This window comes from Perognathus longimembris, chromosome 1 (genome assembly GCF_023159225.1).
Source record: "Perognathus longimembris pacificus isolate PPM17 chromosome 1, ASM2315922v1, whole genome shotgun sequence".
NCBI lineage: Eukaryota > Metazoa > Chordata > Mammalia > Rodentia > Heteromyidae > Perognathus > Perognathus longimembris.
In genome coordinates this window covers 46815431-46837295 of record NC_063161.1, presented here as the reverse complement: position 1 = coordinate 46837295, position 21865 = coordinate 46815431, and the positions used below count along the sequence as shown (strand labels likewise).

General features: G+C 36.0%; 2 pseudogenes; both read left to right on the top strand.

Annotated features, from left to right (window-relative positions):
• The first annotated feature begins 4871 nt into the window (after positions 1-4871).
• On the top strand, positions 4872-5818 carry LOC125348422 (annotated as a pseudogene).
• Positions 5819-14580: 8762 nt separating this feature from the next.
• On the top strand, positions 14581-15527 carry LOC125348417 (annotated as a pseudogene).
• Positions 15528-21865: the final 6338 nt, after the last annotated feature.

Here is a 21865-nt window from a genome sequence, read left to right as displayed (position 1 = left end):
TATCTGTTATTTTTGTTACTTTATACTAAACAAACTATGGATATTTTTCAGAAATGATTATTCTATCATTTAACAGATGAGAAATAAGACTTTACCATCATTTTATAGATAATATATATTTATAGGAATTTATATACAATTATTATTTTTTGTTCCTTACTAGTTAAATCAACTTTTATGGAATCATACTTCTTAATCTTTAAATGTAGCATTTTATAATATTATATTTATTTCTGTCTTCACAATATCAAATCTCTCTCAACCCTAGCAAAGACTTCATTTTTCTACAAGTCTTTCCACAGGATTCCACCCACACACACACTTTCTTCATCATACATGCTTGTATGAGTGATGTCAAAGGATGTGCTGTTTAATGCTTTCTCTCTCTCTGCTTTGTCGATTATAATGAGGAATTAGGTTTCATTCATATCACAATGTATATTTTATTTTTCTGTATATTTCATTTTGCTCAATACTCAATACTATTAGTACCAATGTTCTTAGTAAAGTCCATTGATCATGAAGATCAATGAATATAGTTCATATTGTATATTTCATTTTACTCAATGCTATTTTTACAAATGCTCTCAGGAAAGTTTCCTTGATCATGAAGACCCTTTCACTTTCAGAATCTCACTCCAGTTTTATTTTCCAATAATTTCTATTAACACCTTGGCTTATATATTCATAATATGACATTTTTAAATCTGCATCAGCTCACTTTAAAATATTTTATTTTAAATTTAAAATTTATTGTAAAGGTGTTGTACTGAGTGGTAATAGCTATGTGAGAAAGGTAGTGACTACATTTCTTTTTGAACAATGTTACCCCCACCATCATTTTCTCCCCCTCTCCACTTCCTATCTCTGCAAGTTGTAAAGTTCATTTCCAATAGTCTATTAAGTATCACTGTTGAATTGTTTCATCCTTTGTCCAATTGTTTCTGTGATGCACCTTGCCTTCCCCTATTAGATAAACTTATAAACAAGACAAAGGGTAAAAAATCAAAACCAGTGATAACAGGAAATTAACCAAATGGAAAAGGAAAAAGGAATAACTGCAAATAGTACATTCAAAAAAATAAAAACAAAACTTTGCTTTGATTTCTTGGAGTTCACTCCATAAGCATCTTTTTATATTATCATATCCTTATGGTTTTGGTCTAGCCTTCTTTTGCTTGTGAGCACAATACATGTTTCTCAACCTGTCACCCTTCCATCTTTCTCTCCCATCTCTCCTCAAATATCTCATCCACTTAAGATTCCTGATTTCTCTCTCATATGTACATTGAATGTGATGACTGCATCAGCCCACCTGCTCCTTCTCTCTGTTCTTCTGCCTACCCTCCCATTGGCCTTATGCTCCACACAACATAAATTTTACATCTGTGTTCCACCATTTCTATCCTCCATTGGATTCTGGGCTTTTGAAATACAGTCATAGGTACAGAGGATTTGCTCAATGATATCCCATAAAAATCAATTCTTCCTATAAATTATACACTGGAGGACAGTGTGGCAGAGCCTGTCATTGAAAATGTTTCCCAAGTCTTCAGAACATGTCCCCATTTCCAGAATTTCAGGATTAATGAAATTCAGGAATATCAAGGGAAAAAAAAGAATTTCTCATCAAACAGTGTCTATCTTAGAATTTCTGGATAAAACGTTAGTCCTCTTTTCTTCTGGAGAGCTCTTTTACCTTTATTAATGTCAACAAGTTTGGCAAATCTACAAAGTACAAGTTTATCTCTGATTATTCATATTTTTCCCCATTACGACATAAAACATGTTATCAATGAGAGGGATCTTGAATTCCCAGCCAAGGCTTTCCCTGGTGGAAGGAATGCCCACCTCTTTGGTTTCCATCCCCAGGAGAGAATTTCTCTCAGGGCTCATCCCAGCTCTATTTGTTCATTGATTCCATAAACTCAAACAGGAAAAGAGAAGTACTATAAGTGTAAGAGATGAGCTATCACTTGGAATTCTGCTAAGTTTCAGTCCCAATCTAATCCAGGAGGAAATGGAACCTTGTGTAGGAAAACATCCCATTAAACAAAGGTTTGTTCCTTTTATGTCCTTTCATGATTATTTTTCTTTATGGGAATGTACTTGAATTCACATATTGTATGGCATTTACAAGGATAAGCATTAAAACTCATGGATAATGCCTCCTATTTGAATTATTAGATTTTTGTCTCCATTTCTTGATTAGAGAGCTCAATCATCTCACACTTGCTTGTAGGCACTTTCACCACTTGAACACCAACCCTTTATGATGTGGTTGTTTTTGGATAGCACTTTGCATTTTTCTCAGGATGACCTCACATGGAGAGCCACTTATCTATGTCTTCAGCAAACACAGTTCACCATTCATACTACAGGTAGAAATGTGGTTTTCTAATTGTTATGCCCATGTTGGCTTTGAACCAAAATCCTCCAGCACTTTGTTGAATGACACTGAGCTGAACCCCTGGTTACCCCCATATTTCTACATAGCTTGGACTACATTCCTAAACTATGTCTCAATATTTTGAAACTGTGCTTCAGTATTTCTACTGAAATAAGAAACTGTGGGGATGCTGGCTGGATATGTAGAGGGGCGGTCCCCGATCGACCTCCCTTCCTCCCGCCCTGGGACAGAATGGCTGGAAGCCACTCCTACGCCTTCCGGGTGCGGAACCGGAAAGAGTAGTTCTGGCTTGGCCCGCCTCCCAACTTGATCTCAGGTCCACGTGGATGCCTTCAAGATGGCGCCACAGGTGCCCAGGGGCGGTCCTATTGGGGCATGACGTCAGCCCATGGGGGGAGTCCCAAGATGCCACTCTGGCCAAGACAGCCTGGCTCAGCCAATTAGCAAAGCCTGCCTTCCCGCCTTCCCCACTGTAATAAAAATCTTCCCCCCCCCCACCCCTTGGGTGAGGAGTTCGGTTCACAACCCCAGACTGTCTCCCTGGAGTCTTCCTTTCTCTGCGCTGATCACCAACACGTGAGAAGGGGCAGGGGTGGGAGATTTCAGTAGTTCACTTTCCTTGGCTAAACGCAGCCCAACGAGAGCACGCCTTCACCTTCTGCGGGCGGAAGATAAGGCCGAGTGCTCTCTCATAGTTTTTTTGGGTTCGGACATTTCTCCCTGGAAATTTGGGGAGAAAGGGATAGTTCAGATCCCAACAAGAAACTTAGTTGTGGTACATGTAAGTCTAAAGAAAACATGCAGTTTTATAGTCAAGAGTAACTGTGTCCATCTCTTTGCCCTGTAATGTTGACTAGCCATTATTACTGCCAAATGTTTTTCTTGAGACTTAACAATTGTACCTAAACCAATCTGACTTTAGCGTACTTCCAAAGGTACAAACTGCCTTAAAATGTCAAAATTAGTGCAACAATTACAACAATAAGAATTATAAAATTGCTATATTAATATGGAAATTACCCTTTAAAATATATAATTTATGTTCTTAATACGTAATTTACTATAATCATGCTATTTGAATAAACCTGTTATTAGAGATTTATACAGTTTTCTACACAGGTAAAAAGCATTTCAATATTATGCAACTAGTATTCTTAATGTTTTTATGCTATTGCATTGTAAATTACTGAACGTAAACCAATTAAGTTGCTTAAGTCCTTTTTTATTATACTTAGTTTCCATTTACTTTCCTACATTGTAAAATTGGAATCAAAATGTCTCCGTTGTATGTTACTTACTGATACATTTTAGTCACAAAAAAAGGCTAAATAAATATAATTGAAATTTGTGTAACTACATATTTCTTTTTTAAACTTGAAAGTCATTGAGCTATATAGGGAACTGTCTCTTGGCCATATGTATGTTACCTTCTGTTTATCATTATTTTTCATTCTAATTAGGAAGCAAAGTCTCTGACAAGGTATTAGAAACTTCCTTGTGTAGTTCTATGTCCAAATAAATGGAAAATAGGGAGCAATAAAAATTAGAAGAGTCAGTTTATATGTATAAATTTGTAATGTAATTTATTCACCATGTTAAAGGTGAACAAATAGGAAGAAAAGAAGAGAAAATGCCAGGAAGGAAACAAATGAAAGAAGAAAGATGGAACTATGAAACCTCATTTCCTTGCTTGTAGGTAATATAAACAAAAGCCCATGTATAATAATTATAGCAGAAAGATTTTCAGCAGATTAATTATACCGCAAAGAATATCACCATAGGGATGAAAATAATGGGAAAAAGAACGATAAATATTAATGTAAAAAAATAGTGGATCTTTGTTGAGGAACTTGGGGCTCTACTTTTATTTAAAAAAATACACTGTAGTTCCATATATCATTTTTGACACTAAATACAAAAATTCAATCATCTTCATGAATAAAGTAAATTTATTTTATTCTGGCATTGTGAAGTATATTATCAAAATAATATTAATGATAATACATAGCTTATCAATAATATTTATTGTATTATATTTATAAATTATATAATTTGAGGTGGATTACTGTATCTATTTGAAGTATTCTCAACTAAGTGAGGAACTTAGTGGTAATGGATGATAAATGTTAGCAAATAATAAATTTCTGATGATTTCATATATAGTCCAACAATCTTAAATTCTCCCAAACATCCTTTCAGAGTACTGATCTTTAAGCCCTGTAGCTAATTATAACTAAAACAGAGGAACCATCAGATTGCACTCATTAGGAATAATTTTTAATAACAATGACACATGCTTGAAATTCAGTGGTATTTTTAAAATACTGGGATTGATATAATAATGCACCATAATTTCAAAGATTTTGCTTTCAACGGTGTTTTTTTCTTTGTACTAAACCAAGTATTGTGGTCACTAACTTTTGTCATTTTTCCATTCCACCAGCTTTGCCTATGCATCACTATGGACAATTTGTCCAGTAGGAATTACTCAGAGGTAACTGAATTCATTCCTCTGGGATTCAGAACTGCTCCCAAGCTCCAGATCCTCTTGTTCTTTGTCTTCTTGGTCATCTACATGGCCATTGTGGAGGGCAATATAAGCATGGTGCAGGTCATTTCCAGGGACTCTAAGCTGCAAACACCTATGTACTTCTTCCTGAGAAACTTGTCCTATCTGGATCTATGCTATTCCACAGTCATCGCACCCCAAACCCTAGTCAACTTCTTGAGTAGTAAAAAGAAAATTTCATATAATGACTGTTTGACTCAATTTTTCTTCTTTGCTTTATTTGCCACCACTGAAGCCTTTCTTCTGTCTGTCATGGCATTTGATCACTTCTCAGCCATTTGCTCTCCTCTCCTTTACCATGTCAACATGTCCCAGAAAGTCTGTGTTCAGCTGGTAACTGGATCCTACGTCTGTAGATGCATCAATTCTGCCATCCATACAAGTTTTGCTCTCTTTGCATTTCTGTGGGGAAAACAGACTGGACCACTTCTTCTGTGATGTCTCTGCCCTGATGGAGATCTCATGTGCTGACCAACCTTTGTGAATGAGATGCTGCTGTTCATTCTCTCTGCTCTCATCATCATCTCCACCATGACAGTCATCGTGGTGTCTTATGGGTACATCCTGTCCACTGTCCTGAAGATCCCCTCCACCCATAGCAGGAGAAAGACCTTCTCTGCCTGTGGTCCCACATAGTTGTGGTGAGCATCTTCTATGGAACCATCTTCTTCATGTATGCCCAGCCTGGGGCCCTGTCTGCTCCAGAGCAAAGCCAGATTGTAGCTGTATTCTACACACTTATAATACCAATGCTGAACCCTCTGATCTACAGTCTGAGGAACAGAGATGTAAAAGATGCCGTGAAAAGAATCATATGTGGGAAATGGTCCTCTCGATAATCTTTACAAAGCCATTGTGTTGGGCAAAAAAAATTTTGTAACAGTTGTCCTCTTGTTCTTATGAAATTATAGGCTATCATAGATTTTTGTCTATTGTAATAAACATATTTTTCTCATTTTATGAAATAACAATTCTAATAATATGGATGGATGTACACGTCTTTACTTTGCCTTCCTAGCATAAATGTCCTCATTCCTTAATATAGTAATTATAATTCCTTTTCATGTTAGTTTCAGTAGGAAGCAATGAACTAATATTTTTGTATGGGATTTGGGGGAGGGAACCAGTCCTTGGACTTGATCTCTAAGGCTGGACACTCCCTCAGCTTTTATGCTGAAGGTGAGACCTTTACCACTAGAGCCACAGCTCCACTTCTTGCTTTTTGGTCATTAATCAAGATAAGAGTGTCAAGGACTTTCCTGCCTGGCCTGGCTTTGCATTGAGTTAAGATCCTCAGATCTCAGCATCCTGAGTAGCTAGGATTCCAGGCATGTGCTAATGTTGACCATCTGATAAATTACCTAACAGCTATTACTTGTTTTTATATTAAAGGCATATCTCCATGTGCAATCTTTATCCTTTTACAAGTTGTGTGGCAAATGCAAGGGTAATGGTGATTCAGCATACTTCTGAATTAAAGGCTCAGGTTTCCAAAGTTCCCAGAGCCTCTCATCCTGGGAGGAAGCCTATGTGTTCACAGCAGGCCACAGTGTGTGATACAAGAGGTAAATTCATATTAAAAATCATGACAATAGCATTCTGCTATAACACTTTTCTGCATGATCCTCAATTGTTACATTAAATGGTAAAAAAAAAAAAAAAAAAGATCCCTGATACGTAATGGCCACAAAATATATGCTATAGGATTTCTTTTTGCTGTTTTTTAGGTGGGTAAATCAGATGTCAAGAGCTGAATTAACTTGGTAGAAAATGTAAGGTCCATCTGCTACTCCATACAGTTGCCTGTTTAAGTCTTGCCCAGTACCTGCATACCTAAGTAACTGGCACACTAGGAAGCAGTCACCTCTCCCTTCTCTGAGGTCACATCCAATCCACCTGCCTAGCTCCCACCCCTGCCCTAGATAAAGTATAGCCCTTTGGTGGTTCAGCCCTTCTCTTCAGCCATGCATCAGCTTAGCCACAGACCAGCAGTTTGGGAATAAACATTTCTCTCCTGCCTGACCTCCACGTAGTACTCTCCTTCATCAGCCGCCTACTTTAATAAACCTTACCTAGGGTGCCATGATCTCGGGAAGGACTTTGAGTCAGGACAGTTGGAATTCCCCTCTGGTTTTTTTTCTTCCTTTTTTTCCCTGAGGAGTATTCCCAAACTTGACAGCCCTTTATCCAGGAACTGAACTGCTGCAAGATGCCATGTGAGACTTTTCAACAATGCCATTGCTAGGCTCCACATCCACATCCACACCACTTCTCTACTCTGCTGAGTGAAACTGCTGCTCAGGTTCTCTGTAGCTCTGGTACCATGCCAGAGAACTTCCCAGGCCCAAGTTCTGGTCACCTCTGAGGCTGAGGACACTTGGCTTTGGAGGCTTGGCCTTCTCTTTCCAGAGGGCCCTAGGTAAAGTCAGGACACTGCTTCCACCCAGTACGCTCTCATTCACCCACCAGGCCAACTCCCTCCCATGCTTTTAGTGGGTTGCTGTGTCATGCCTGAGTTGGGACACTGTTGGACTGCCTCTTGCCATTGCAATAAGGCCTGGTCCAAGTATTCTCACAGATATAGTTTTTGTCTCTGCAATGGCAAACGGTCAAAAGTTATTTACACTCAGGCTCACTTTGCTCTCTCTCCCTCTTTCTCTTTTCCTCTCTTCCTCTTCCTCTCTCTCTCTCTCTCCTTCTCTTGTCTGCCTGCTTGCTTCCTTGCTTGCTTACTTTATAAAACTCCAACTCATACCATCCTGATAATGTGCCTTGTTAATAAAGCTGCCTCTTTTCACAGGCCTTGGAAACTGAGGCTTGACCATCCAATATGCTTTGTCAGCAAGGCTATTTAAAAGTTGCCTATTTTCTCTAGCATTGACCATGAGGTAGATATTAAGTTTAACAGGCACAATCTTGGCATAATGGTGCCATGTGATCTCTGTATTCTGCCTCCTGGCTCCTTTCCAGTTGCCCTAGCATCCCACTTCAGCTGAATTGGTTTATCAAAATGTGGTTTCTCCATCTTCTGATCTGAAAATTTTTGTTTGCTGTCAAAGTTTTTGCTTTTGTAACTGACAATGTGGTTTTAAAATATTGGGCAAAATGTCATTTACTGCTGAAATTCCAAAAGCCTATGGCCAAAATTCATTTTTGTGCGCTGTAAAACCTGTGTGCCCAGGGTATATGTTTGTTACATGTGTGTATGTCTGTATCTGTGTCAACTTATCTGGCACTGTAATCAAAATCATCTGTTAGTAAAGAAAGCCTTGGAAATGGGAACTGAAAAAACAAAGTGTAGAGAGAAGATAGTATGAGTGTCTTTTATCCTTTAAGATAAGCCTATTAAAATTAGTATGTAATTAGGTTAGCTGTGATTTAAACACTGGTGTAAAACCAGCATGTCATTCTTTATGTCCATCCAGCTGTACTAAATCTGTGCTAAAACTCTCATCACATTTACTGAGTTTTGTCATTGCAGAGTTCTGGCAAGTATTTGTTGGTCAATTCTTGACAAGGTTCAGGTAAGCTCTAGTTCTCTTGGTCTCCTTGTTGCTTTAATGGGGAATAAAAAATGACTTTTGTGGCTAGGACTCCTCTGATTGCAGTTCAAAGCCACCTCAGGCAGAAAAATCCCTCTAAAACTCCATCACCCAACTAACCAGCAAAGAGGCAGGCTGGAAGCATGGCTCAATAGACTGATCTCTAATTAACTGGCCAAATGCTGGAAGTGGCACTGTGATTCAAAGTGGTAAAGCGCTAGCCTCGAGCAGAAATACCCAGGAACAGTGACCAGGCCTTGAGTTCAAACCCCTGTGAATGCCAACTGGGGTGAGTCATCTCAGCAAAAAGCACCTAGAACCCTGGGACTCAGTCCAGGAAACAAGGGACCATGGAGAGGAGTAGGAGGAGAATGATGTCACATCCTAAATGGAGTCACTTTACACTCACTGTTTCACAACTAATCAAAGGCCAGCAGTTCTGGAATAAACTTTTCTCTCCTGCCTGAATACTGTGTGATGTTCTCCTCCATCAGCTACCTAATTTAATATATCTTATAGAAAGTAACTCTAGCATGCCTCCAAATTTTTGGTTTTATTTTCAATATTCAGATATTTCTATATATCTATATTCTAGTACCTGTGGAATAGACCATAAATGTAACTGCAAAACCTTGAAATGTTTGTCTTTTGAATAGATGTAATAACATAGATTAACTTCTGTAACATGTGGCAGGCTGCAACATACTATATTATTCACAGGACATTGGATGGAATGACAGCTCCTCCTATAACACAAAATAATTCAGACTCCTCGGGACCAGTGCCACATGATCTTTTTTAAGATGTGAATCCTTGATGTAAGAGGGAAAGGAAGGGTTGAACAAGAATGTAGGGTAGTAGGGTCATAACTAGTTGGAGTTATAAGAGGGAAAAGAGAAGAAGCGAAGGGAAGATGATTGAAGTCCTTCATATGTATAAGACCTGAGTAAAAATTATAAAATGAGAAAAGAAACATAATTTTAGAGTGGGTGATTATAATGAAAATTCATTATTTGCGTTTATAAAAATACCACAGTAAGAGATATGACTGCACAATTAATATATACAAGAAATTTTTTTACATATGTATATGTACATATATGTATATGTATATGCACATATACATATATGTAGATAGTGCTGGTATCTCTTCATTATTTGCGTTTCATTTGTTTTGATTATATTCCTAGTAGTAAGATAACTGAAACTAATAATGTATTTGTTTAACTGTTTAAAGAAACACAATATTATTTTCCTTGATTACTATATTAATTTGCATTCTTGCCAATTGCTATGTTTGCCAATATGTTCACTACAGCTTAGGGGGAAAATTATATGCCTAACTTCACAATGGCAGTAAGTTTGGAACAGAGTGAGGTATATAATTTTCTAACTTCAATGATCATACGAAAAAAGGATACTTTAAAGTAAATAAATTTAGTGACCTATTTTCATCACCCCTTTCTTGGATTGAACTCAAGGCTCTCACACTTGTTTGTCTAGAACTCTGTTGCTTGAGCTTTGCCTCCAGCACAGCTTTATTGCCTGGTCTGACTTTGAACAACAACCCTGTAATCTCAGCCTCCAGAGCAGCTAAAATTACTGATATTACCCCCCAGTGCTGTGCTAATTGTCCAGTCTTTGTATTCTACTTCTCACTTTCCATATGCTATTTTACATTCTGCTTGGTATGATAGTATTGCAAAATCTATTATCTTGCTGCTTTCATCTTTGAAAGTTAAAAGCTTAAACAACACAACACATTTAAGTAAAAATCATATCCTCCCCTTATAAAAACTTATGACTTATAGAGCAATTTTCTTAATTTTTTCTATGTACATTTAGAACCACGAAGGCAGGATTAAAATATTTACTTCAACTATCAAATACTATCATAAAAATGAAAGGAAAAGGGAAATTTGTTATATTTATCTATGATGTGGTATTTCACCTATCATATACCATATTTAACCTTGATTTTGTATTTTTATGAAACTTGTTATACTTATGATTTTTCAAAACCAAGCTTCCCCTTCTCCAACAGAAATGTAACTCACTTAGAGAATTAATGTCATTGCTATCGTATTATCTGTTGTTTATATCAACTTTTCTTTGAAAAAATATGTGTCATTTATATTGGTTTGCCAGCTATCACTCAAACTTTAAGATGAACAAATATTTATAGCTTGTCTTTTATAAAGAATAGTTTAACTTACAAAATTATCTATCATTAGTTGTTATTTTATGATAAAAAATGACATGTGTTTTTTGAAAACTTCATTCCATCATTTAACAGAAGACAAATATTACTTGAATATTATTTCAGACAACATATACTCTATAGGCCCCTATATACAATGATTATTTTATTCCTTTAGAGTAAAATCAATATTTATAAAATCATGTTCCCTAAATTTGAAATTTGCCTTTTTAAATTGTCATATTTATTTCTTTCACAATATCATCCCTCCCAAGCCCAGCAACGACTTTATCTTTCTATACCGAGTCTTTCTCCAGGATTGCCCCCCTCCTTTCCTCATCATACATGCTGTGTGATATCCATGGATTTCCTGTTTCATGTTTTCTCTCCCTGCTTTGTCTATTAAAATGGTGTCTTAGGTTTCACCTAAATTGCAATGCAGTTACAGTGTTTCTTTTTCTCCCAGGGAAACCTGTATATTTCATTTTCCTCAAGTCTATCTATTTATACAAATGTTTTCAGTAAGTTTCCTTAATCATGGAGAACCATTCACCTTCAGAATCTGTCCATTTTCATTTTCTGATAATATCTATTATACCTTGATTTAAATGCTCATTTTATAACATTTTTATTCTGTATCAGGTAATTTTAAATTTTTTTTCTTTAATTGTGTAAAAGGGTTTCACTTCAACCGGTCAGTTTGTCTGTACAAGGCTTTTTACTCAAAGTCACCCTCCATCTTTCTCCCTCACCACTTCCAAATTCTCTCTTGTGTGTCTTGGTTTCACTCTAATACATGTACATATGGTGACTGCATTGTCCACTGGCTTCTTCTCTCTATTCATCTGCCTTCCCTCTCATTGACTTTTACACTTGTGTTCTACCATTTCACTCCTCCACTGGATTATGAGTTTTTGAAGTAGACACAGAGCAATTGCTCAACAATATGACACACCAATCAATTTTGTAAATAAATTATAAACTGGAGGAAAGTATGAGAGAGCCCATCATTGAAAGTGCTTCCCTGGTCTTCAGAACATCTCCCACTTCCAGGGAATTTCAGGATTAATGAAACTTTAGGAATAGAAAGGGCAGGGGTGGGGAATTTCTCAACAATCAGTGTTTGTTTTAGATTTTCTGCGTAGAACTTTAGTCCTGTTATCCTCTGGAGAGCTCTTTTACTTTTCTAATATCAACAAGTTTGGCACATTTACAAAGTAGAAGTTTTTCTCTGATTATTTTTCTTTTTTCCCATTATAACATAAAATACATTACTGATGAGAGAGATCTTGAATTCCTAACCAAGGCCTTCCCTGGTGGAAGGAATGCCCACCTCTTTGCTTTACCTCCCCAGGAGAGAATTTCTCTCAGGACTCATCCCAGCTCTATTTGTTCATTGATTCCATGAACTCGAACAGGAAAAGAGAAGTACCATAAACGTAAGAGATGAGCTATCATTTGGGTTGCTGCTATATTTCAGTATCAATCTAGTCTGGGAGGAGAAGTAAGCTATTGTAGGAAAATATCCCACTGAACACAGGTTTGTTGCTTTTTTCCCCATGATTTGTTTTTCCTTTGGAGGAATGTACTTGAATTCACAGAAGGCATAGCATTTACAGGAGTAAGTAATAAAAATGATGACTACCTATTTGAAATTTTAGATGTTTTTTTGTCTTCATCTTTTGATAACATCTCAAGTCTTGCACTTGCTAACAGGCACTTTCACCACTTGAACATCAACCATTTTTTTGGCAGTTGTTTTTGGATAGCATCTGTTTTACTCAGGATGACCTTAGGCTGAGAGACACTTATCTATGTCTTCAGCAAAAACAGTCCACCATTCATCCTGCAGTGGAAATGTGGTTTACTAACTTTTGTCCATGTTGACCTTGACCCAAGATCCTTCATCTCTTTCTTGAATACTTTGGATTATAGACATATGTCACCAGGCTTGACCCCTGACCACCCTATTCTTTCACATAGCTTGTCCTACATTTCTAAACTGTCAGAAACATCATCATGTCAAACATAAACCTAAAGAAAGCATGCAGTTTTATAGTCAAGAGGCCCTGCCACCGTAATTCTGTCCATCTCTGCTTTCTAATGTTGACCAACTAGTATTTCTGACAACCATTTTTCTTGAGATTTAATATTGTACCTAAACCAATCTGATTTTAGCATACTTCCAAAGGTACCAACTGCCTAAAAATGTCAGAATTAGTGCAACCATGACAATGGTAACAATAGAAGTTATAAAACTGCTAATCTAATATAGAATTTATGTTTTGAGTATATAGAATTTATGTTTTATATATTGCTATAGTTATAACATTTGAATATACCTGTTATTAGAAATTTGTACAATTTTCTTCACAGGTCAAAAGTTTCAGTATTTTTTGCAAAACTGTTTGGTGTAAACCAACTGAACATCTCATGGGGGAAGAAAGAAAGGGGGAAGGAGGAGAGGGAATGAGGGAGGAGGTAACAAACAGTACAAAAAATGTACCCAAGGCCTAACATATGAAACTGTAACATCTTTGTTCATCACTTTGACAATAAATAAGAGAAAAAAAATTCAGTATTTTGTAATTGATTGAGTATTGTTAATGTTTTCTTGCCTTTTTATTGTATATTTCTGAATGTAGTCCAGTTAAGTTGCTTAAGTTCCTGTTATTAGTTTCCTACATTGTAAAATTAGAATCAAAATGTCTCCATTATATGCTATTTATAAATACATTTTAGCCATAATAATAACATAGGTCTAAATAAATATAATTGAAATTTGTGTAAGTACATATTGCTTCCTTTCATATTTTAACTTGAAACTGTCTTTGAACTGTAAAGAGTACTTTCTCTTTGAAATATGTGTGTCTTCTTATGTTTGTAATTACTTTTCTAAGTAAGAAGAAAAATCTCTGCCAAGGTTTTAGAAAACTCCATGTGCATATCTATGTTCAAGAAAAGAGAAAATAAGGACAATGACAGCAATAAAAATTATGAAATTCAACTTATATTTATAAATTTCTAGTTTATTCACCAACTTAAAGGAGGACAAATAGGAAAGAAACAAGGAAAAATGTCAGAAAGAAAAAACAATGGAAGAAGAAAGGAAGAAATATAAAACTTCATTTCCTTACATTTAGGAAAATTAAGCAAAATCCCACGAACAATTATTAGTTGATCAATTATACCAAAAAATGAATATCATCATAGGTTCCTCAGCACCACATATGTAGAAAAGTCCTGAACTGGCACTGTGGCTCAAGTGGTAAAGGGCTCACCTTGAGCAAAAAAAACAAAAAACAGGTTACCATTAAAATAAAATGAGGTTACCAGTTGATTTTAACATTGGGAAATACATTACATTGTAAAAAGTACATTAATGGTAATACAACATATTGATCATACTATTGTACTGTATTATATAATACTTCCAATAAATGATATATTCTTAGATTGATTACTGTATCACTTGACATACCTTCAACTAAGTGAGGAAACTTAATGGCAATTGATCAAAGATGTTAGAAAAATTATAAACATTTTCTAATTCCATACACATTCCTAAAGTCTTGATTTCTCCAAAACATCCTTTTAGAGTATTGACCTTCATCCCCTGCAGGTAAGTGTAGCTAAAAAGGAGGAATCATCAGGTTGAACTCACTAGGAAGAATTAAGTAAAATAATAACACAATTTTGATATTCAATGGTGGTTTTTAATATAGAGAGTGATATAATAATGCAGCATAATTTCAATGATGTTGATTTATATGACATCTTTCTCTTTGTATTAAACCAAGTACTGTGATCACTCATTTATGTTATTTTTCCATTCAACCAGCTGTGCCTATTCATCAGTATGCACTATTTGTCCAGTAGGAATTACTCAGAGGTCAGTGAATTCATCCTGCTGGGATTCAGAACTGCTCCCAAATTCCAGATCCTCCAGTTCTTTGTCTTCTTGGTCATTTATGTGGCCATTGTAGTGGGCAATGTCAGCATGGTGCTGGTCATTTCCATGGACTCCAAGCTGCAAACACCTATGTACTTCTTCCTGAGAAACTTGTCCTATCTGGATCTATGCTATTCCACAGACATTGCTCCCAAAATGTTAGTCAACTTCTTGAGTAGTGAAAAGAAAATTTCATATAATGACTGTTTGACTCAGTTTTCTTCTTTGCTTTATTTGTCACCACTGAAGCCTTTCTTCTGTCTGTCATGGCATTTGATCGCTTCTCAGCCATTTGCTCTCCTCTCCTTTATCATGTCAACATGTCCCAGAAAGTCTGTGTTCAGCTGGTAACTGGATCCTACATCTGTGGATGCATCAATTCTGCCATCCATACAAGTTTTGCTCTCACTTTGCATTTCTGTGGGGAAAACAGACTGGACCACTTCTTCTGTGATGTCTCTGCCCTGATGGAGATCTCATGTGCTGACACCTTTGTGAATGAGATGGTGCTGTTCATTCTCTCTGCTCTCATCATCATCTCCACCACCACGGTTATTGTGGTGTCTTATGGGTACATCCTGTCCACTGTCCTGAAGATTCCTTCCACCCATGGCAGGAGAAAGACCTTCTCCACCTGTGGCTCCCACATAGCCGTGGTGAGCATCTTCTATGGAACTGTCTTCTTCATGTATGCCCAGCCTGGGGCCCTGTCTGCTCCAGAGCAAAGCAAGATTGTAGCTGTGTTCTACACACTTATAATACCAATGCTAAACCCTCTGATCTACAGTCTGAGGAACAGAGATGTGAAAGATGCGGTAAAAAGAATCATATGTGGGAAATGTTCCTCTCAGTGATATTAATGAAAACTTATATAGCAAACAAAGTTCGTTTTGTTAGAATTCTCTAGGTAAAATTCTTTTTATAAAGTTACAGAATGGGAACTATACATTTGTATGTGACAAGAAATATCATTTCCAAGTTCTATAAAGATAAGTATTCTAAAAATGTAGACATACTCATCATTATTATTTTCTAGAAGATATGAAATCATACATGTGGTCTATAATTTTATCACCATTTTAATGTTAGTTTTCAAAGTAAATGTCAGTTTTTACAGGGTTATTGAAAACAATATCATATGCATGTCTATTTCTCTATAAATTTTTAACAAAGTAAACTGAATTGCTCTGGTGAAATGAGATGGCAATGATTATATAGAATACTTTTGATTTCAAGGCTTTATGTTTCTCAAGGATTCAGGTCTTTATTTTGGTCTTTATTCTGGAGTTTCTGCACCTGTAAAAAGAGATGCACAGAATTTAGCATGTGATAAATTGTGACATTTATTTAAAACAACATCCTCTTATTTTACATTCCACCATTCTCCTCTTACTGTAAAATGATGCATTATAAAATAAAAAGACAAATACAGTGAGACCACAATATACCATAAATTATTTTTATCACCGTGATTCATTCAGGAAATGTAAATCCCAGAAGCTGAACAAACACTTAATTGGAATGATCCATTTTGTCCTAATGTACTATACTTTTTATATCCCAGAGTATGATTTCCTAACTTAAAAAAAAATTCTGTTCTGACATGACAGCAACAACAAAAGACTCAAATATCCTTTCCTAAACTGTTCTTATGAGGTGAATTAGAGGTTGCAGGGTACATACATTTCTGGAGTGTGATGTTCCAGAATCAAACTCTAGACTCACCTTCAGTTCACTGCCACATGGTGGATGTTGCCCACAGTAATTAAGTCTGAGGTAGATTGAGGGTACTGTGACAGAGTGGATACAGCACTAGGAATATAAACTACTACATTGCTACTTGTTTTTCTTTCCCATTGTACTTTCCCTGGGCATGTGTTTAATTGAAAAAATAATGGTGTTTATGTGAATTTCCCTCTGTCTCTTTGTTTCCCAAGAGAAAGTTGTCAGCATTGTATTTCTTTAAAAAAAAAAAAAGTTACTGCATGACAACACCCCTGTTCCAGACAAAGGATATACAGGATATAAAACAATTACATTGAGGTGTACTTTCTTGAATTCTGTTGGAATTATGCATATGTTTAGTATCTGTGCATTACTCATGCTCTCCATTCTAACCACAACATATTTTGAATTCCAGCAAGGATCCATGATGAAACAATAGAGGTTTTTTTATTATGAAAAGGAGATTGCACATCATTGAAGTTATTTCCTCTTTGAAGGGTTGCAAGAACTGACAGAAGTTAGCATCATGGGAAGCGTTTTGTCTACTCAGTCAGTTTCTGTTGTCAAAATGCTTAAGAAATGTAGAAAATGTCTGTACCTGTATGAAAAATTCAATTTCTGGACTTGATCAGTAGTTCACAGCCATAATCCCAGCTAGTCAGAGACAGATTGGGAGGATCTGTCATCTGAGATCTGGTGGAGGCTGTTGGTAGAAAGTTTATGGTTTGTGTCTAGTTCTAGGCAAAAACCTGACATCCTACTTGAATAATAATGAAATTAAAATGATCTGGGGGCATGCCTCAACTGATAGAATACCTATGGAATACCTGCCTAGGAAGTATGAGGCCCTCAATGCTCAGTACCATGAAAAGAAGAACAAACAACAAACCCTTTATTTCCAAAGGAGAACTGTTACGCTTCGGCTTAAATGTTTTGTAGCATCTACCAGTGAACCAAACAGAGCCTCGACTTTCAGTTGTCCCAAACTTTGAAACTTCAATCAAGTTTTAAAAAATACTTCTCAAAGCCATAATCTAAGAAAATCAATGGACTCAAAATATTTGTCTATCATTTATAAGTTCTGAAAGAAGTATTGTTCTTTATTGGCTGTTGCAGATAAGGGGTGAGGCCGGAAATAGGTATCTAAAGAAAAGCAAAACAAATCTTTCCCAAGTGATTCAGAGGAATAAGAAGGTTGAGCCAGCACTGACCTAATTGAACTCCAGGGTCCTCTCCAAAAATACCAGAAAAATATATATGTATAGCACATAGGAGGTATCTTAGTTCTGTTTTTATGTAATATAAAAAATAACATATTTTTAATGTTCAAAGACCCAGTGCAAGATTCTACTTGGCTCTAACAATAGGAGGTTTATGAGACTCAGAAACAAATAGGTAGGCTTTAAGAGTGTACTTACATAAGTTTACAAACCTATAGGCAGTGTGAAATAATTTTGTCCTTGAATAATCTTTTGAAAGGACAATACGCTCTTTAAATTATTCAATGAGGCTTCTTAGGGAGAAACTGGATCTCAGGTAAGGTACTTCTTTTAATCCTGTATTTTCTGGAGATATTTTCATTCACAAATTTTTCTCATCCTCTTCTTATTCCTTAGATATCAATGATTAACCTAATACTTTGTTTCCCAGGTGCTATGTGTTCTATTTGACATGTGAAGGAGTCATCCTGCCATAGGAGACAAGAGACTGACATAGTAGTTGGATAATTTTTAGACTGGTACTTTAGTCTACCTTTAGAAACTCTAATCCCACATATCCTAATGTCCTTAATATAACAAAATGTTATCAAAGAGCCAGGTTAACAGCCTTTTTGTGGTGACCAAAACTCACCCAACTTGCCATTTCTGAATTAAAGATAGTGTTATAGTTAATTTGTGTTATAAATTTACTTGAGGAATATGTATGTATCTAAGATGCTTGAGGCATTGTAAATGTTGCTTTTCATACTTTGTTACATTAAATTCTCACAACAAACCTATAAATTATTGATATTATTATCTATATTACTATGGATAATACTATTATATTATTGTTATTGACTACAAAATATTTTCAACACATTGAAAGTACACGTAGTTTTCTTAGAGTCTTTTAAAAGAGAAGATGCAAAATTTGGACACAATCCCACTATATTTTTGATGTAGAATTTAATAAAGTTTATTGACAAAAAGTAAATAAATTTGTAGTGTTCTTATATTTTAACTGAATCATAAATAACTATAGTATCTATTATCATGACATGGCATATTCTGTGATTGTCAAATAATATTTTATAGATTTTATTTTATTAAACTCAGTAGTGTCTGTGATCTTTCACATCTCCATTGTTTCTTTTTTTCTGAAATATTTTTTATCATCTTTAAGTAATTGTAAAAGGAGTTGCCATTCACCAAAGCAGTTAATGAATACAATGCTGCTTGATCTATGCCACTCCTTTCAACATTCTCACCCACTCTTCCCTTCCCAACTTTTCCCTTATTTAATTTTAGGTTATGTATTAATCTTAATTTTTTGCCTTTTAACAAAGCAGTCTATGTGGAAAATGCATCTACGAATTTATAGCATATACCATAGAATGTAGAAATATAAGGGAAGGGGTGGGTGGAAGGGGGTGAAGATGTTGAAGTGGGCACTGTCTGTGAGCTCTTCAGCTCAAGGCTAGTGCTCTACTACTTGAGCCACAGCATCACTTCTGGTGGTTAAGCCCAGGTTGGCTTAGAATGACAATTCTCAGATCTCAGCCTCCTGAATAGCTAGGATTACAGGCATAAGCCACTGGTGCCTGGCTATTATTGCTGAATATTCTATGTTCTTGGAAGTCAAAAAGTTTGCCCCTGGGCTAGGGATATAGCCTAGTGGCAAGAGTGCCTGCCTCGGATACACGAGGCCCTAGGTTCCATTCCCCAGCACCACATATGCAGAAAACGGCCAGAAGCGGCGCTGTGGCTCAAGTGGCAGAGTGCTAGCCTTGAGCGGGAAGAAGCCAGGGACAGTGCTCAGGCCCTGAGTCCAAGGCCCAGGACTGGCAAAAAAAAAAAAAAAAAAAAGTTTGCCCCTGTCCAGTCTTTGCAAATGAGATTGGTAGAATTATAATGTAATATATTGCTTTTATCAAATTATTATATAAATGAATGGTAAAACTATTTTAAAGCATATGAATATTAATGTTTCATAAAAATAAAAAAACAGTGAGTGTGAGATAATTGTGAAACTATCTTTTCATAGAGATCTTAATAAATATACGGCAATCAGTATTACTTACTTTATCTAATTAGTTTTTATTTCCGTTACCATATCATTTTCATGTTTGAGAAACCTCATTTTTCTCTAGATTTGAAAATTATTGAATAGAATTCCATAAAATATTTTATAATTCAATGTCTGTGTTTATGCACTGTTTCTCTGTGTGTGTGTGTGTGTGTGTGAGTGTGTGTGTGTGTGTGTGTGTGTGTGTGTGTGTGTGTGTGCTGATCCTGGGGCTGGAACCCAGGGCTTGGATGCTATCTCTGACATTTTTTTTTCAAGGCTAGCACTACCACTCAAGACACAGCTGCATTTCTGCCTCTTTGATAGTTAACTGAAGGTAAGAGTCTCACAGTTTTTGTAGTTGGGCTGGCTTTGAACTGCAATCCTCAGATCACAACTTACTGAGTAGCTAGGATTACAGGCAGGAGCCACTGGCATCTGGCCAAGTTTTTTACTTGACAATTTCATCTTATTTTTGTCCCTTAATTAGACTCTTAGTTTTAGCTTAGTTTTATATCTACTTGTAAAATATTTTGGGGCATGATCTTTAGTTATTAAATATATCTAGTTTGTTTTGCTTAAATATATTCAAAATTGCAACAAAAAGTATCAATGAAAACATATGTGAAATACATCAATGTATTACTTACATAAGCATTTTTCTATTCATGTAATTGTTTTATTTTTCTAAAATCTTCTGAATTTGTCTTGTTTTTCTAAATTCATATTATGAATATTTATTTACATTAATATCTGTCTTTATTTTGAAGAATTATGTTTAAATCCTAATAGTTTTAAATATAATTGAAAATTGATTAAAAGATTTTTAGAACATTATTTCTGGAACTGCAGAAATAACATTTGATTTTTTAAAAGTACTAAATACAAGAAGAATAAGTTCACAGGGCTGGGGATATGGCCTAGTGGCAAGAGTGCTTGCCTCCTATACATGAGGCCCTGGGTTCAATTCCCCAACACCACATATACAGAAAACGGCCAGAAGTGGCGCTGTGGCTCAAGTGGCAGAGTGCTAGCCTTGAGCAAAAAAGAAGCCAGGGACAGTGCTCAGGCCCTGAGTCCAAGCCCCAGGACTGGCAAAAAAAAAAAAAAAAAAAAAGAATAAGTTCACAGTGTATTCAACCAATAAGATTATATATAGAACTTCTATAAATTTTGAGTCAAAGTACAGCCACCCAATCAAAAACAGGAAAAACATATGAACAAATATTTCATGAACAACTAAACAGTAAGATTTACTGGAATTTTTAATAGCAGTAGTAATCTAAGAAACAGAAATTAAAATTTTATGAAAGTTTCCATTTTACAGGAGTTCCACTGGAAAATAATTAAGAGGTTGAGTCATACCATGAACAAAGAGAATTTGGTCTTCATAGACATCTCAAAGGGGCAATATTGCCTGGAGGAAAAATTGTTTCCTGTGTGCAGTAAAAACATCTTATTCTGATGTATAGGTTTCTAAGGTATTGTAAGTTTTTATTTACATATCATTTCCATTTATAAATTTCCATTAATATAATGCCATAGATAAATAATTGTACAGTATGTTTGCAATACCAAAATTCACTATTGTGACTAAGAATATACAAAAAGAGCTTCTAAGGTGATAATAAAAAATAATAATAAAACTGGTCTGACACTAGTGGTTCATGTCTGTAATCCCAACAACTCAGGAAACTGAGACCTAAGGATTGCAGTTCAAAGCCATCCCAGGCAGGAAAGTCCATGGGACTATTATCTCCAATTAACCACCAGAAAACTGGAAGTGAGGCTGTGGCTCAAAGTGGTAGAGCACTAGCCCTGAGCAAAAAGAGCTCAGGGACAGCAGCACCCAGGCCCCAAGTTCAAGTTCACTACCAACTAACTAACTAAATAAATAAACTGAATTTACAAGTGGTCTACAGGTGGACCTCTCCTTTTGCAAAATTGCTGAGCCACAACTTCCAGCCTTATTTTTCAATGTTTTTTTTTTTTTTTTTTAGGATAGGATTTTGCTTCCTGCCCAGGTGCTTGAGCCACTCTAGGCTGCCTGTTTGGGGTTTTTTTGTTTGTTTGTTTGTTTGTCTGTTTTTTCCTGGAATCTCAGGCATGTGCCCCTGCATCCCATTTCACTCCATGGGACAAAACTTACCACGGACTTTTTTCTGCCCAGACTGGCATAATAAAATCCTCCCAATTTAAC